This window comes from Camelus bactrianus, chromosome 13 (genome assembly GCF_048773025.1).
Source record: "Camelus bactrianus isolate YW-2024 breed Bactrian camel chromosome 13, ASM4877302v1, whole genome shotgun sequence".
Taxonomy (NCBI): Eukaryota; Metazoa; Chordata; class Mammalia; order Artiodactyla; family Camelidae; genus Camelus; species Camelus bactrianus.
In genome coordinates, this window is record NC_133551.1 from 43,579,919 (window position 1) to 43,597,099 (window position 17,181).

A 17,181-nucleotide genomic window follows, 5' to 3' on the forward strand; every position below is an offset into this window, starting at 1 on the left:
ACAAAATAAATAGAAAATAAAACACTGATTCAGGGACTCTCAGAAAACACCTGCAAGGCAGCATACAGACCCCTCCCTCCATTCCCATTTCCCTCTCACTGACTCAAGGGGCCTGGCTGCCAATGCGCTCACCCCCAACCCTTCTAGGAGCAGGTGCTAATTCAAACAACCTCATTAACAATCTGTGGGGCTCCTGAACTAATTACAGTGGGGTTTTAACTATATCTATTTCCTGCAATTCAACAGATTCTATTTTTAACCCATAATTAGGATCTAGAGAAGGAGTGGACAGAAATCTAGTTTTCTCCCAAGCCACCCTATATCCCCCTACAATGTTCCAGAGGAAAAGAACCTGTTAAAAATCAAGAAAATACATTAAATCCGGTACATAAATTGTGATTTATATCTCACAGTTTATTCATTCCTTTTTTAATCAAGGTAAATGTAAAAACAAAGAAAATTGACCAAGCTATCACTGACCACTATAGAATTAAGCACCCGTTCCCCTAGTCGTGTAGTTTCTATGACATCTCAGCAATTCCAAACATTTCTTCCCTCCTAAAAGTCACTCCTCTCCTAGGAAGTGAGGCCCTGGCCCCATAAGGTTCATTTTGGTTTTGTTTAGTGTTTGTTTTCCCCATTTTACTTTTTTTTATAATGAAATTTTTTTCTATTTAGAATTAGCCAGCTAGACTCAGTTTAGATGATTCCAGTTTTGTTGGCAACATCCAAAACATCATAGTCAGGAGCCAGTTGTACCTATGCCTTCTCTCCATCAGGCCTGATCAGGGTGTTGACCTCAGCCATGTCAATGTCACAGAGCTTCTTCACAGCCTGTTTGATCTGGTGCTTGTTGGCCTTGATGTCCACAAGGAACATACTTGTGTTGTTGTCTTCTATCTTCTTCATGGCTGACTTGGTGGTCAGGGGGAACTTGATGATGGTGTAGTGACCAAGCTTGTTTCTCTTAGGGGCACTCTTCAGAGGATATTTGTGGCTGCCTTCTGAGCCACAGTGTTTTGGGCCGTTGGAAGGTGGGTGATGTCTGGATCTTTTTTGTGTGTGAGTGGCTGTGGAAGCCTTTCAGCACTGCTTTCTTGGCCTTCAAAGCTTTTGCGTTGGCTTTGGCTTTGGCTTTGGGAGGAGCAGGGGCTTCCTTCGCTTTCAGCACCATCTTCGTGAAAAGCTCCCCATTTCACTTTTGACTTACCAAAACTGGAACTCTATTAATTATTTCAGGTGAACTCAGCTCCTGGCAGAATGCTTACCACAAACCACATATAGCAAATGTTTGTTGATGAATAAACAATCCAGCTCACTGTTAAACTTTTTAAAAAATGTACAAAGTAAAATACGTAGTTTACATTATCTCTCTCTCTCCCTCTGAAACAAAAATTTTATGAAACAATACTTATCTTTACTGCCTGTAATGCGTTGTGATGTTTGCTGTCCAACCTGTACTATCCTATTATTTTATTTGTGTTAAATGCTGGCTGTGACTCAAAAAGTTGATTCATAACAACATTAAGGCATTCCAAACCAAATTAGAATCATATTGGACTGTGCACAGGAGCTATATTTTATTTTGTTCATAGGCTATTTTATTTACTATCACTATGTTTTCCTCCCCTATTTTCAGGTATTAAGCGAGGACCTAAATTGGAAAAAATAAACATGGGGAGAAATCCTTTGTACAGAACAGACAGTAGCTCTCCTCTGCAGGGTTTTATAGCATGTAAGGTTTGCCTCTTTGCCTTGGAAACACCATGAAAGCTTGGGATCAGACTGAGTCATTCTTGACAATGAGTGTTTCCCATAATGTACGTGTCTATTCTTCCTTGGGCCACCAAGTAATTATAACACCAAACATTTACTGAGAACTTGCTAAGTTTCTGGTACTGCTCTTCTAACCAGTATATATGTCCTCTCCATATAGATATATATACCCTCAGTTAATCCTCACAAAAACGTATTTAGCTCAGAACTATTATTATTCCCATTTTTATAGTTGAGAAAACTGAGGCACAGAAAATAGCAGAGTCAGTACTTGAACCTCGGCAACCTTAAAATGATACATATATCATGTCTAGACTACTACATTCAGATGCTGTCTCTGTCTCTTAATAACTGTGAGATCTTGAGCAAGTTACTTAACATCTCTGTGCCTATGTTTTCTCAACTATAAAACGAAGCTGATGATAATAATAGTTCTTACCCACAAGATTTGTTGGGAAGATTAAAACAGTTTATATGTAATACTTAGAACAACGCCTGGCACATGGTAAGCACTTATTAAGTGTTTGCTCTTAATATGATGACTTCAGAACCTGCACTCTAAACCACTGTGTTGAGCTGCCTTTATAGATGAGTCTTTCTCAGTGAGAGAAACATATGCACTGAAAGGGACCCTAGAGACCAGCTATTTCCACTTGGTCATTTCACGGATAGGGTTGGTCTGAAGAGAAGGGGCTTGTTTATTCAAATGTATGTGGCAGAGCTGGGACTAGAACTTGGGTATCCTGTTTCTCCATATAGCACTCTTTCCACCTGCAAGCCTCTCTCCTGCCCCCAGTCCCTTGTTTTCTTGTGAGTCCTACTATCCTGTGCTTTCCATTTTCTCCACGTAATTTTGTCTCTGGGAAGAAATCTAAGTGCTGGATGGGAAATTGGGAAGTTCCTTCACTCATCAGGTTATACCATAGCATCTTCCTTCCTATGTTTGTTCATTGCAGGAATTTAGTATTTTATTATAACATATAAGGTTAGAAGACACAAAAGTTGGAGGAAGATAGACCTGCCAATTCTGGCTGTATCATGTCTAATCTCTCTGTGCCAACATTTACTCTTCTGGTGTCTCCTTCATCTGCCCGTAGCCTGCTCCGTTGGCTTCCTCTGGCCTTCCTGTATCTTTTCCCACCCCGACAGGCTATTCCCACAGTAGCCTGAGTGAGGCTTTTAAAAAATGGCATTATGTCACTGCTCTGCTCAAAACCTTTCAATGGTTTTTCATTATTTGCAGGGGAGGGACCAAAATCCTTAAGATGGTCTTGTAGACCCTGCCTGTCTGGGCTCCCGCCATCTCTCCCTTTGCACTGTCCTTTCACTTCCTTGAAAGCACCCTCATCTTCCCCACCTCAGGAACTTTGCATATTCTGTTGCCTTTGTCTAAACTGCTCTAACTTGGGGATTTATTTAGCTAATGCCTACCTTCCTTTCAGCTCTTTCAGTGACTTACTTTAGTTCCTTCATCACTCAGGGAAACCTATCTTTTTCTAAGTCACTTTATTATTTGCATAATTTTACTTTTTTTGGTTATTCCCTGATTAATTTCTATTTCTTCCTCTAGATTATAAACTTTGTAAGGATCAAAATAGTATCTTCTTTCTCTAATTCAGAGCCTGCTATGTATTAATTAGGTTTTCTGCTATGTATCTAATCTATATTATATCTAACTGTTATAATGACCCAAAAGGTTGACCTACTGTGTCTTTTATAGATGAGGAAATTGAGATTTAGATAAATTAAATACCTTATCATAAGGCCATACAGCTAGTAAGTGGTGAGGCTGGAATACGAATTCAGGTTCTTCTAGTTCCCAAGCTGGTATCCTTTCCTTTACACTGTATTGCCTATAACTAGGAAGTTTTAATCTTTGTTATTATTATTATTTTTTATTGTTGTTAAAAAAGAAATGGACTTAACAGCATATTAGCCAAATGTGAAATCTCCTTCCTGAATATGTTTATATTTTTGACGGGGAAGAAGGCAAGAATTGTGTATCCACATGATCATCTTTAGAAAAATGTTACCCACTTCCACACAGCTTTCTTTCAAAACGAATGTTAATGACGTAGTTTAATCCACCTAAATACCTTGTATCAGATTTCACTCTGTGTACTTGTATGTTTACTGTGTTTTTATTCTGCCCCAGAGGCTAGTATCTGAGAAATAAAGTTTGCTCAGGAATGGCTGAATCAGAAGTTTGAGATTTAGATCCTTGCCTACATTGCTGAGGTTTAGGAACAAGCAATTGTTGTAAACCAAGTAACTTTTATTCATGACTTCCTCACGTTTTCTTTATTTCTACTCATTACAGCATCTTTATTATCAGTTTGAAACAGATTTTTCCTTTTGTATCTTGTTAGTTTTCTCTTCTCAGAATTTCTTGTAAGGAAGTACGTTGTAGATTTCACTTTGATTCTGACGCCTCCGTGAACTTCAAAGGTAATATTCCCTCAGAGAGAAGCTTAGATTCTAATTTTTATTTCAGAAAATAACACAGGCAACATATTTGAAGTAGCATGGTGGGAAAATGTAAAAGAAGAAATGAATGCATGAGCTGTCCTTTTAAAGAAGGTGAAGATAAGAGACTAGAAGAAGGAAGGAAAAAACAGGCCTATATGAAGAACACAGGCCCCTTCAAGCAATAACAAGTCTCACAGGTAAACATTTTTTTTTCCTTTAAGATAAAAATTATCTTGAAGTAAAAAAGAGAACTGACTGATTTTCCGGGGAAAGAAAAGAAAACTACTCTTACTACAGTATTTCTTCTAAAAAGAGTGAGCTCATACCAGCTGTTTGAAAAATATCTTAAAACATAACATTTCCTGTCACAAAAGGGCAAGCTCTGTCCCATGGAGATACTGCTTTTATTTGGTAAAAACTAAACCAGAGAGGGGAAGCAGAGATCCCCACTCCTTAAGTGTGAGCCGCACATGGTGACTTCTTCCAAAGAATACAGAAAGGGGAGAAAAGACTAACTTTACAATGGAGAGAACTAACAAACACTATCTCAGCCAGGTGATCAAGATCAGCATCAATGTCATAAATCATGCTGATACTACATTCTCTTGGTATTATATGATGAAAATGGCAATTTACCTCTGTGATCATCTTCCCCAAACCCATAACTGCAGTCTACTCATGAGGAAAACATCAGATAAATTGCAATCGAGGGGCACCCTACAAAATACTTGAGCAATATTCTCTAAAAATTTCAAGGTGATCAAAAGCAAGGAGAGTCTGAGAAAGTATTATAGCTAAGAGAAGCCTAAGGAGACACATTAACTAAATGTAATTTGATATCCTGCATGGGATCTTGGAAAAGAAAATGGACCTTAGCTAAAACTAAGGAAATCTTAATAAACTTTGGACTTCAGTTAATAATAGTGTATCAGAATTGGTTCATTAATTGTAACAAATGTACCATACTAATATAAGAACTTAATAATAGGGGAAACTGGGTACAGGGTATATGGGAACTCTCTCTACTATTTTCTCAGTCTTTCTGTAAATCTAAAACTCTTCTAAAAAGTAAAATTCATTTTTAAAAAGCAACAAATAAAAACTTTTATTGGGTCATTTGAAGGGTTTCTATGGGAATTTAGGGGAAAACAGAAATAATGAATGTTATGTAATAATGCTTTCTGGCTTAAGAAATGCCTTAATATATACAAAATAATTTAATTTCTAAACAGTCTAGTGAAGTAGATTCAATTAATTACTCCTATTTTATAGTTAGGAAAAGTGGAGCTTAGAAAGATGAAATGACTTGCTGAGAATCAAAAGCTCATCTGACTAGTTTCTTTGCATCTCATCCCAGTTACCTCTCTATTTACTGTCCCCAAATGTTAGCAACAAAGGAGGAAAAAACAGCTCTAGAGTTTAAATGGCTGATGAACATAAGCCAAATGAATAATTCCAAAACATTTTCCTATTTGCCCCCCAAAGATGTTTATTTAAGATCTTCATTTAAGCACGCTGGTTAACAGTATCTTATCAGGCAGTCAATGAATTATGTTTGCTTTTGATAACAGGGTGCGTTACCACTGAAGGTGGGTGGTGATGTGCATAAACAGTACTCCTTGTCAGCTTTATTTTTTAGTTCTGCACAGTTTAGGAAAATGACCTTTACTCAAGGCTACTTTAGACATCTCATCTGGCTTTTCAGAGTTCTCTGATAATAGATGATGTTTTGTACTTTGAACTGGGGAAGTGTTCAAAGACCAGCGATGGTTTGGGGGATTATTTACAAAGCATTCCAGTTGTGGTGGCCATATGCCATTCCATCTGCATGGATTGTTTGGGTATTGTTCGGCAGTATTCCATAGCATGCCCACTCTTGCTTTTGGATTACAAACTCCTTGGGGTATGGGTATTTTTTTTCGGTTGGACCATTTTACCTGCTGCAAAGCAACACATGCTCTTTCTCCATCCAGATACAGAGGACATATGGCTCTTAAATTGGCCATTGTAGGACCAATGGAAATATACATATGTGAAATTGTATCTTTTGTAATCAGTTTATTGTGGGGCAGGCTGGTGGGGTGGTAGCTACCACTTAAAACATTGGCCAAGACACATATAACAATTATTGCATACTATTAAATACAGCTATGTGAGATGAACTCACCATACAGAATCTGTCTTTAATCCCATCACAGCAGCTAGTTTAATAATTATGGATCTTGTTGGGTGTTCTGAAGGGTATCTGGCCTAGGTCTCTGCCAGATCTTAGTTGGAGAGTGGGTATGGGAGGGAGGTAAACAGGTTACACAAGGAGAATTTTAAACAAGAGGACTTCCCCATTCAATGTGATTTTTAACTTCTCTTATTTCTGGAAACTCTACTGGGAGGAAAGTTCAGATTATTTTAATCACCTTTGGGGGCATTTAGAATGAGGATGTTTTAGGACTTTTGGGGCACAAATCATTTACAGGGCTTCAGGGACTACACTTCACTCCTCCAACCACACAGAAGCCACCTTTCTACTGTTCACCTTATTGTTGAGTCATCCCAGATTACCTGCAGTTTCTTGAGTTTTCAAGCTGTGTTCTCTTACCCTCTGCTCTTCACATCTCTTACTGTTTCCTTTACCTAGGGTCCTTCCCTACCCCTTAAAACTCAGCTTATATTTTATCTTCCTCTAGGAAATCTCCTTTGTTCATATCATATTTCAACTGCAGTTTTAGATTAGGTGCACCTTCTTGGTACTCCCCAGATACCTGTACATAGAACAATCATACTTTTTGTTTGTTCATTCATTCATTCATTCGGCCATTCATTCAAAAATATTTATGAAGCATCTACTATGTGTCAGAAGATGTTTTAGCTGCTGGTGAGACAGCAGGATACAGACTAGGTAAGGTTCCTGCTCTCTTAGAGCTTATAGCAGGGAAATCGTCAATAAGTAAGTAGGCACATAATTTTAAAATTTTTATGATTTTAGACAGTAAAGGGAAAAAGCAGGGTAATGTAATAGTGATGGCATGTGGGGGCTATTCTGACTGAGTGGTCAGGGAGAGTTTCTCTGAGGAGGGGACATTTGAAGAAAAACCTGAATGAAGTGAGAGAGCAAGTGAGTGAAGATATGAGGGCAGAGCAGTCCCAGCAGAGGAGGACATGAAAGCTGTGAAGGGGAAATGAGCTTGGGGTGTTTGGGGAGCAGCAAGGAGCCTTTGTGGCTGGAGCATGGCAAGTGAGAGGGAATGCGCTAGGAGGTGAGACTGGAAAGGCAGGCCTAGCCAGGTGATGTTGGGCATTAAAGGCCAAGGAGAGAACTTTATGGGTTGATAGAGCCAAGGTTTGCACCTAGACTTACCTGTGCCTATCATTTTACCTACATGTGTCATATTCTGTAATACAATGATGGGAAGTGAACTCTTTAAGCTGTTCAAAAATATGTAATTAATATGTATTAAAATGTAATCTAAATGGTTTGGAAAAATTAACCACATTTAATAATTAGGAAAGAAATATACAGTTTCAGCCCTAGTATTAGTCATTGAGCTATTTTGATCAACTCAGTGAGGATACAGGTTTTTATCAGGCTGAAGTATTCTTGAATTATTCTAAATCAGAGAACAGCTCAATTCTAATTCCAGATTTATATCACTAATTGGGATATTCAGCTTTTTTTTTCCGCACATATTTTATGAAAAAAGTCATGGCCCATTGTTTCATTACATAGCCATAAATTTCGAGATAATTCTGGGATATATGTACTTCCATACACAATTTCAGGGATACTGTGACTCTTTACTGGGCATGGTTAAATTTCACATCACTTCCCCTTAAACTAATAGAAGAGATGCTTATTAATTAGGACACATCCTAAGATTTGCACTCCAGCAGCAATTCTGGAAATTTAGGTTCATTGGCATCATAGTCTGTGAATCTCTTCCGAAGCTGTCACTCCTTTTCTAACATGTAACTCTATAACTCTAAAATTTGTTTTTTCTTTTGAGCACTGGAAAACAATGTTCTATGGCCTCATGTTCCAACTAAACGTCTTCACTTCCTTAACAAGTCAGCAACAGTCTTGTTTTACTCCTACAGTTTTAAGCTCAGTGTGTTAGATATCTGTCACATCAGAAGTCCAATCTTAATGACACTGGGGGACCTAGCAAAATGGGTGTCCTAAAGTCTTTTAGTTACAAGTCTTTTATTTTACTTCTTAAATAAGTTTAAACAATCAAGCCACCTGATGTCATTAAAATAAACTAGGTTTCCATACCCTACTTTGTCTTCTCCCAAATATCCCATAAATAAGTACCAGTTAAGGGCATGAGCATGAAGAAAACTGGAGATCTTCATCTGTCCTTCCGTTAAATCACAGAGAACTCAGCACATCTAGTTCATACCACACAATCTGAAAGAGGCATGAAAGCTTGAGTGTACAACCCTACTCTCCTAAAGCGTTGAAAGTAATTTCCCCCTTTTTCTGCAGGTGCCCCATCGTGACAACTGCAATCAGCTTTTCTGTGTTTAAATCAAGCATCTCAAGTTTCTTCTCAGCAGACCGTTAAGTTCTATCAGTTCATGTGCCCTGGCTAATTGGGTAAAACATTTTTTCCTGTAAATATCACAGCCAGAATGCTGGCAAGGGTATCACGTGACAGGTACTTGCACACCCTGCCAGTGAGAGCATAAAGGGATGAGGTCTTTAGGGAGGACAACTAATCAATACGTTTCAAGAGTCAGGAAAAGTTCAGCCCCTGTGACTTGGTGACTTCATGTACAGAAATCCAAACCAAGGAAGTGATCAGAGATGACTATCTAAGATGTTTGTATGAAGATGCTCACTGCAATACTGTTTATGACAGAAAAAGAAGTAGGACTTGGTTGACCTAAATATCCATGAAGAAGATAGTTTAATTACTTATGCTACATCTCTAAGATGGGTTTTTTGTGGTAACAGGAATAATGTTTTCAAGAAATACCTTATGATATGAGAAAATTCTCATGAATTAACATTAAGTGATGAAAGGAGGGCATAAACAATACATTTTGTGAGATCTCAATTTTTCAAAAATAAATTTATACATTTTATTTTTGAGTACAATGCATTCTCTAGTCTCATCTCCACTCAGGTCCCTAGATACTAGATGGTTGGTGAGGTCTGACTCTTCTTGGTTACCCTGTCCTGCTAATCTTACCCAAATAAACAACTACATGAAGTACATAAAGCTTTTTAAGAAGGTAGAAACAGAGACCAAAACCCACCCATTTTTAGTAGTCTATTTTATGGAACAAGTGAAGCTTTTCACACTTGGTCCTTCAAAAAGAGGGTGGCCTTTGAGGGAATCTCCATCTTTGGGACCTCTTTCCCTTCTCAATTTCTTTGAGCTTTCTTCTTTAACTCCAACTTCTTCCACATTTTTTCCTGTAAATATCACAGCCAGAATGCTGGCAAGGGTATCACGTGACAGGTATAAGGCAAAAGTTCTCGTACCACCACCAAGATTGATAGGACTTTTCCAGTTAAAAGTCCCTTCATGACTCATGATCTCACTCCCTTCTTAGGAATTCTACTCCTCTCTCTGAAGGAGGACAATCTGCCCTCTGACTTTTTGTGTCTTATTCGGGTCCATTTTCCCTCAACTTCTACTATTCTCAGTCATTGCTTATTCCTAGCAGAAAAACATCGCTGTTGATTTCCTTATTAATTTACCCAAGAAGTAATCACATCTTACCAAGGGGCTGTGTGTGTGCCATTCATATTTCTTGGAGACCATCAAGATTTACCAAAGACAGTCTTTCCCTTCTATTACCATTTATTTATCCTTGCTCCTTTCAGAACAGTAGGCCCTGGCATTACTGTGCTAAGAAATCATTGTTGCTCTCCTGAGGCTGGTTTGTATTTCAAATCCACCAAACTAGCCATCAATGGCTTTTACTCTTTGCTACCCAGAACTGTGTTGATGCCAATTACCTTCTCTTTCATAGCATGACTTACCACGATTAAGGGTAGGAGCTAGAAAGGGGGTAGGTTTTTCAGTCCAGATTGCCATAATGTCTCTTCCACTAGGTTGTCAGTTCCCTCAAGCCAATACTGAGCCTGATTCATCCAGCTACTGCCCCACCCCCACCATCATTGATACAATACTTTGTCCATTAAATCAGGCTGCCTTTATGTTATCGATATGATTTGAAAGTTCAATAAGGGAAAGGCTTGGAGTTAATGGAATGTATTAATGAAGAGCATGATCTTTGGAATCAAGTCTGGTTTCCAATCTAACCGTATCACTTACTAGCTGTGTTACGTCTGGCAACTTATTTAACCTCTCTATTTCTTGATTTACAAAGTTGAGGTACAACCTGTCTCATGCAGCTATCGGGAGAATGAAATAAGAATGTGTATAAGGTGCTTGATATATAAGGTGCACTTATTAAATGGTAACAATTATTATAGTAAATTATAGATAGTCTGAAATCTAGAATATTAACATGAACAAAAATGATTAGGATGGAGGTGTGCTCCTGAACTGAAAGAACGTATTTCTTTTAAAAACACAAATGCACAAATGTAGAGCTTCACAAGTTCTCATAAGGCAAACGTTCTTGTAACCACCACCAAGATTGATAGGACTTTTCTAGTTAAAAGTCCCTTCATGTTCCTTGTCCTCATCACAGTTCCCTTCCTAACTAATTTAATAGTGATCACTTCTCTGTGTTTCTTTATGGTTTTATCACCCAAGTCTGTATCCCTAAACAATATATTTTAGCTGTGTACATTTTTAATTTAACATGTCCCCACAATTGTAAAGAGCGATATAAGAAAACAAGTTTCAGCTCAACTGACAGGTACAATAAAAACACATACACAATGTAGAGTCTTAGTACACTGCATTAGTTAAAAGCATGGAATCCAGAGACAAGTTGCTTGGGTTAATATCCCAATTCTTATAGCAGAGGGAACTATATTTAATAGCTTGTAATAACTATAATGAAAAAGAATATATATATATATATATCTGAGTCACTATGCTGTACACCAGAAACTGACACAACATTGTAAATCAACTATACTTCAATAAAAAAAATCCCAATTCTGCCATTTATTAGCTCTTTGAATTTGACCATGTTATGCAACTTCTCAGTACTCATTCTTCTCATTTGCAAAATGGAAATAATAATAGTAATACTTATCTACATGAAAGGAAATATACAATATATCTTTTAGGAAATAAAACAATTAGCTAAATGTTCAATTCAGGAAGAGTAAGTCCTAAAACTCTAAGAACCACAAAAGAAAAAAAAAAGGCCAAAATACTTAAATTAAACATTGAGGCATAGATGTCTTGTTGTCTCTCAGTACTTCTTCACCTCCTCCTCTTCATTAAATAGAGAACCCTGAGCCAAGATCAGTTTCATGGCCATGTGCCTATGCAGTCACACAGGGTGCAGTGCTCTGGGGGCCCCAAGATTAGTTAATTCTCTCCTGCTGCCATCATGAAACTCTTTATAATTTTTGAACAAGGGGTTCCACATTTTCATTTTCCACTGGGCACTACCAATTATGTATCCTTTCCTGATCTGGGCACACAACTGCCCATAATAGAGACTTATTTCCTATTCCTTCTTCAGCTAGGAGTGCTTCTATGAGCAAATTCTGCTCAATGGGATGTAAGTAGAATTGTATGTGCAACTTATGAAATGTGTCCTTAAGAGACATTTCTCTTTCTTGCTGGCTGAAATACAGTCATAATGCTGGAACTCCAGTAGTCATCTTGGACCAAAATGGAAGCCATGCATAGTGGAACACCAAGATATACATAGTTTGATTTCTGACACTTATAGCACCATAACAGTTTTGAACTACTTCCAGACTTCTTAAACTTAAAAAAGAAGAAATATTTTATCTTGTTTAAGCCACTGGCATTTTGTTTTTCCTATAACTTGTACCTGAAACTAATCCTAACTAATTGAAAGAGAGAGAAAGTGAGAGAAGAAGAGAGAGAGAGGGAGTTTCACAAAACTAAAAGCTTTGAAAAGATCTGTAACATAGATATATCCCTGGAAATACCAATCAAGAAAAAAAATTGAAATAAACAAAATTGATAATAAAAATAAATACATAGACATAAGAGAGATCTTAAAAATTAAAATTATGAAAACTTAAAACAAATAAAATTCACATATTTATGAAAAACACATAATGTCAAATTTGGCTCTAGAAAAATACAAAATAATGACCATTAAAGAATTAGAAATGATAGTAAAAATGTTCCCTCCTAAATTGTCTAGGTTCAGATGGCCCATTTTATTTTCTAAGATAGACATAAACATTTTAAAAGTTAGATAGCTAACTGAATCCAAAAATGCATTTAAAAAATAAACTGTCATCAAATAATATTTACCCCAAACATGCAAAGATGTTTTAACATCAGAAAATCTTTCAATCTATCAATCTCCATGCATTAAAGGAGAAAAAAAAAGATTATCTTAGTAGATGCAAAAAAAAAAAGCTTTTGATTTAAAATTCAGTACTTATTTGTAATATTAAAAATTCTTTGAAAACCTCCACAATTTGACAAAAACTCTGAGTCAAAAGCAACATTTAATGAAAAACTTTAGATGCAGTTCCTTCAATATCAGGAAAAGACAAGAATCTCAGCTATATTAACACAATACTAGAGGCTCTGTCTAAAGCAATAATACAGGAAAAAGAAGTATGTTAATAGGATGGGAAGAAAAGATACAACTATGGTTTTGGTGTTGATTTTTCTTATAGGTTAAAAAAAATCTGAAACAATCAGCCAACTATTAGACATAATACGAGAGTTTACTGAATTTTACAATTCTAATACTGTAAAATCAATAGCACTTGTCTACAGGAGCAAAGTAAGTAGGAAAAATTATAGAACATAAGATACTATTCCAATACTTTAAGAACTACAAGGTATATTTTAAGTAGTATTGTCAGGGAAGACCTCTCCGGTAATGTTAACATGAGACCTGAATGAAGTAAAAGTCAGGCAGATACCTGAAAAAAGAGCAGTCTGGGCAGAGGAAATTATAGGGGCAAATGACTTTGCACTGTTGATGTCTCTCTTCATTTCAACATCAGAATATTTTCCTTTCTGTTGAGTTCAGTCATGCTCTCACTTTTAAATACTTTATCCAGGTTAAGAAAAAAATACTTAACTAACTCTTTTATAACCTTGGCAAAGGGCAATTTTTTGTTGTTGTTGTTTTAAACAGAACTTAGGAGCCAAATAAGAAAAGACTGGTAATATTTTTAGAAGGCCAAATCAACATAAGCAAAGTAGAAATACAAATGAAAAGTCTGATTAAAAAGTACTTTGATCTCTCTTTTCCCTACCTTACACTTCATCTGGCTGACTCCACCTCATCGTTAATAATCAGCTTAAGGGTCATTTCCTCCAGAAACCTTGCCTGACGCCTATAAGGGCAACCCTCTTTGATGTTCCTTATGTTCCTATTCTTTTCTGAGCATGCCTGTGATGCAGGAAAAATGGATGTGGGGCATGAGAAGGGCTATGTCCCAGGCTTCAGTTGAGTCCCTGGGATGTGCCCCGCCAAGTGTGGGTCCTTGGCTTCACGCAGGAAAGAATTCAAGAGCGAGTCACAGTTGAGTAAAGGTAGATTTATCCAGAGATACCTTGAAAGGCAAGAGAAAGGCCACGAGGTGTGGGGGTTGGATGCTCAGATTAAAAGTAGGTACACACTCCATAGACAGAGTGTGGGCCCATCAGAGAGAGAGGGAGAGAGGCAGTGGCTGCGAGGCACCATGTTGCCAGTTCTTATGGGCTCAGTGGCTTCACAGGCTAATAAGTCGAAGGACCCCTCTAACTAGTCTGGGGAAGGGGCTGGAATTCCCAGGAAGTTGACCATTTCCCACTCTTTGACCTTTTGTGGCTAGCCTTGGGACTGCCATGGCACCTGTGGGCATGTTATTCACCATGTTAATGTATTACAATGAGCGTGTAATGAAAGCTGAAGGTCTACTAGAAGTTAAATCTCCCACTATCTTGAGCCTCAAGGCCTATTCAAACCCTCAAGGGGTTGAATCTTGCGCCATTGTGGTGTTAATTGCTGTAGCATTCCTTGAATGGCTGTGCCCTGCCCTCTTCCTGTCTCACCTGGATCACTGCTCCGACCATATTGTTTGGAAATTAATTGTAAACTGGATTTGTGCATGTTAACTCTTTTTTTCCCAATTAGTTTGTAAACATTATAAGCATGGATTTTTGATGTGAAATTACTGGAGATAGGTGAATTTCTTAGCACCATTCTAGTATTCTTTCGGTCTGCTACTTTCTGACTGCATGTCTTTGTATAAGTCAGTGTCTTCGAATCCCAATTTCATCTTCTGTGTGGGATGATGACATTAATACAATTTAACAATGAGAATTAAATGAGTTCATGCATGTGAGAAATGTGGTTATAACTTGAATATTTCTCTTATTCCGTACCACATCTAACTCAGTGCCAGGCACATGGAAGGTGCCAATTTTAATAAATGTTTACAGAGGGAGTGGGTGAAGTCTAAAGGGAATATTTTGTCAGAAGTGAGGCACCCTGGTTTGTGGTATATGGGTGGCTGTCTGTGGCTGTTCTCCAGAGTCTACAGGAGATCTCTGGGGAAGGCAGAGCACCCAAGGACACTGAATGGCAGACGGGAAAACTAACTCCCAGGGCCTATGTGGGGGGCATTTCTATCCCATGCCGCATGCTGTGCCATTTCACACAACAAAAAGGACGTCTCAGAATACTCCAGAGGATGTACACTACTTCCTGAAGAGGAGCTGACACCCACGAGAACTAAACCTGGTCCTGTCAGTGCTGATTTTCCCAGGCATTCCATCTCCTCTGCCCAGCTGGCATTTATCTATCAATGCTATGCAACAGAACTTTATGTAGTGATGGAAATGTTCTATATATATGCTGTCCAATATAGTAGCCACTAGCCATACATGGCTATTGTGCAATTGACAGTAAATAACAATAAATAGCAATAAATAACAGTCTGACTAAATAACTAATTTTAAAATTTCACTTAAAATTTAAATTAAACAGTACAGTTCCATACAAACATGTTTGCTGATTTTTCAAATCACCATTAGATGAGAAACTTCCACATGCTTCATACATTTTTGTAGATTATTTACTACACAGTCTCTTGGTTTTCCTGGCTCTAAGTTACTCTCTACACAGCAACCAGAGCAGCTGACCAAGTCCCTGACCTGCTCAAAAACCTGTTAATGGGTTTCTGTTTGTTTCAGGATCCCCCATATATGAGTTCTCCAAGTCTGCCCTTACCTATTGATGCAGCCACTCCTGACACAACCTTCACTTCAGATACATTTTTTCTTTGCCCAGGCTGTTCCTAGTGCCTCAACCATCCTTTCTCCCTTTTTGCCTAGCTTACTCCTACTTGCCTTTAAAGAGTCAGATTAGACACTCTCTCCTCCAGGAAGCTTTCCCTGAATATTCCTTTACCCATCCCCTCTATCCCAGGCTGGGTTGTATATTCTTCCTCTGGGTTTGCACAGCCTCCTATACTTTCCTCCATCAGAACACTGATCATGCTGGGTTGTAATTACTGATTAAATCTCTTTCCCCTTCTGGACTGTGAGCTCCCAGAAAGCACAGACAGTGTTATACTCACATTTTTATCTCCAGTGTTTGCACAGGGTCTGCCTTAGCAGAGAATTCAAGGGATGTTTAACTGAATTATTCCAAAACGTTTTAGGTTCTTCATTTACTGGATTTAAACTTGTCAAATGCATTTTAATCTATCACTCCATTTGTGACTTATAGAATTCTTTGTGGCAGGTAGGGCCTTAGTCTCAGTTTGCTGGAAAAGGAAACTGAGGCTCAATGAGTACAAGTGATTTGCCTAAGATTATAAAGCTATCAGGGCAGAGTTTGATTAGAACCTGGATCTTCAAACTCCTTTTCCCCCACATTCTTATATTTAATGAAGCTCCTTTGTCCTTCAGTATTCAGTGACCCCTCTCACATTGAAATTCCTACAGCCCTCATAGACTTTACCAGTCATTAGGATTGATTTGTGAAAGCTTAAGTGTTTTCATCTTCATGGCTTGTGAATTTTAAACTGCTCAAATGTGAGGGATATTTCTGACGGGTATTTTTCTCTAACTTTCTATGGAATATTCTTGTGGTGCCCACACCTTATCCCTGATTTTAGTGCAGATGAATGGACAGTTCCAGGCATGTTGCTAAGCAACCCAATCCCAAGCTTTCTGGTCCCACTGCTTTTCTGCCTCAAGGCTTTCTCTCAAGCCCTAGAAGGCTGCTTAGCTCTGGGGAAGCATAACCAGGAAATGTGAAAGAGTTTTTAAGCTGATAACCCTCAACCAATGGGGACAGAAACTGAAGTAAAAGACCCTGTTCTTGTGGGACAATTCTGAGGCACATTCTACATGATTCTTCAGAAGGTCTCCAGTGGGATTAAGTTCAGCTTCCATTAAAGCTCAATAACCCACATTTTTCTTGGCTTTTTTCCTCTCCCTCTTTCACTCTCCACACCTCACTTCTGTTTCATAGACTTACCTCCCAAACATGTTACTAGCACTCAGGTCCTTGCCTCAGGCTGTGCTTTTGGGGAACCCAAATGAAGAAACTACCTAACTATACAGAACTTCTTTAGAGACAACACTTGACCCTATGCAGTTTGTGTTAGAGTGGTACTGGACTCTCAGTTTCATCACTGATCCCCACACTCCATGCCTTGACTCATGCTGTTCCCTCTGCCTGGCACACTTTTCTTCTCCTCCCCCTTGCTGGCAGCTATGCATTCTTCAGGACTCAGCTAGGGTATCCACTCCTCTCTGAAGTCTTCACTGATTAGCAACCGCCTCCACCCCACCCCCACCCCCACCCCCACCCCGGCTTCCATCTCTCTGATCC

At 38.3% G+C, this 17,181-nt stretch overlaps 1 pseudogene; it reads right to left on the bottom strand.

Annotated features, from left to right (window-relative positions):
* Window positions 1–699: 699 nt before the first annotated feature.
* On the bottom strand, window positions 700–1,174 carry LOC105066470 (large ribosomal subunit protein uL23-like; annotated as a pseudogene).
* Between the last annotated feature and the right edge of the window lie 16,007 nt (window positions 1,175–17,181).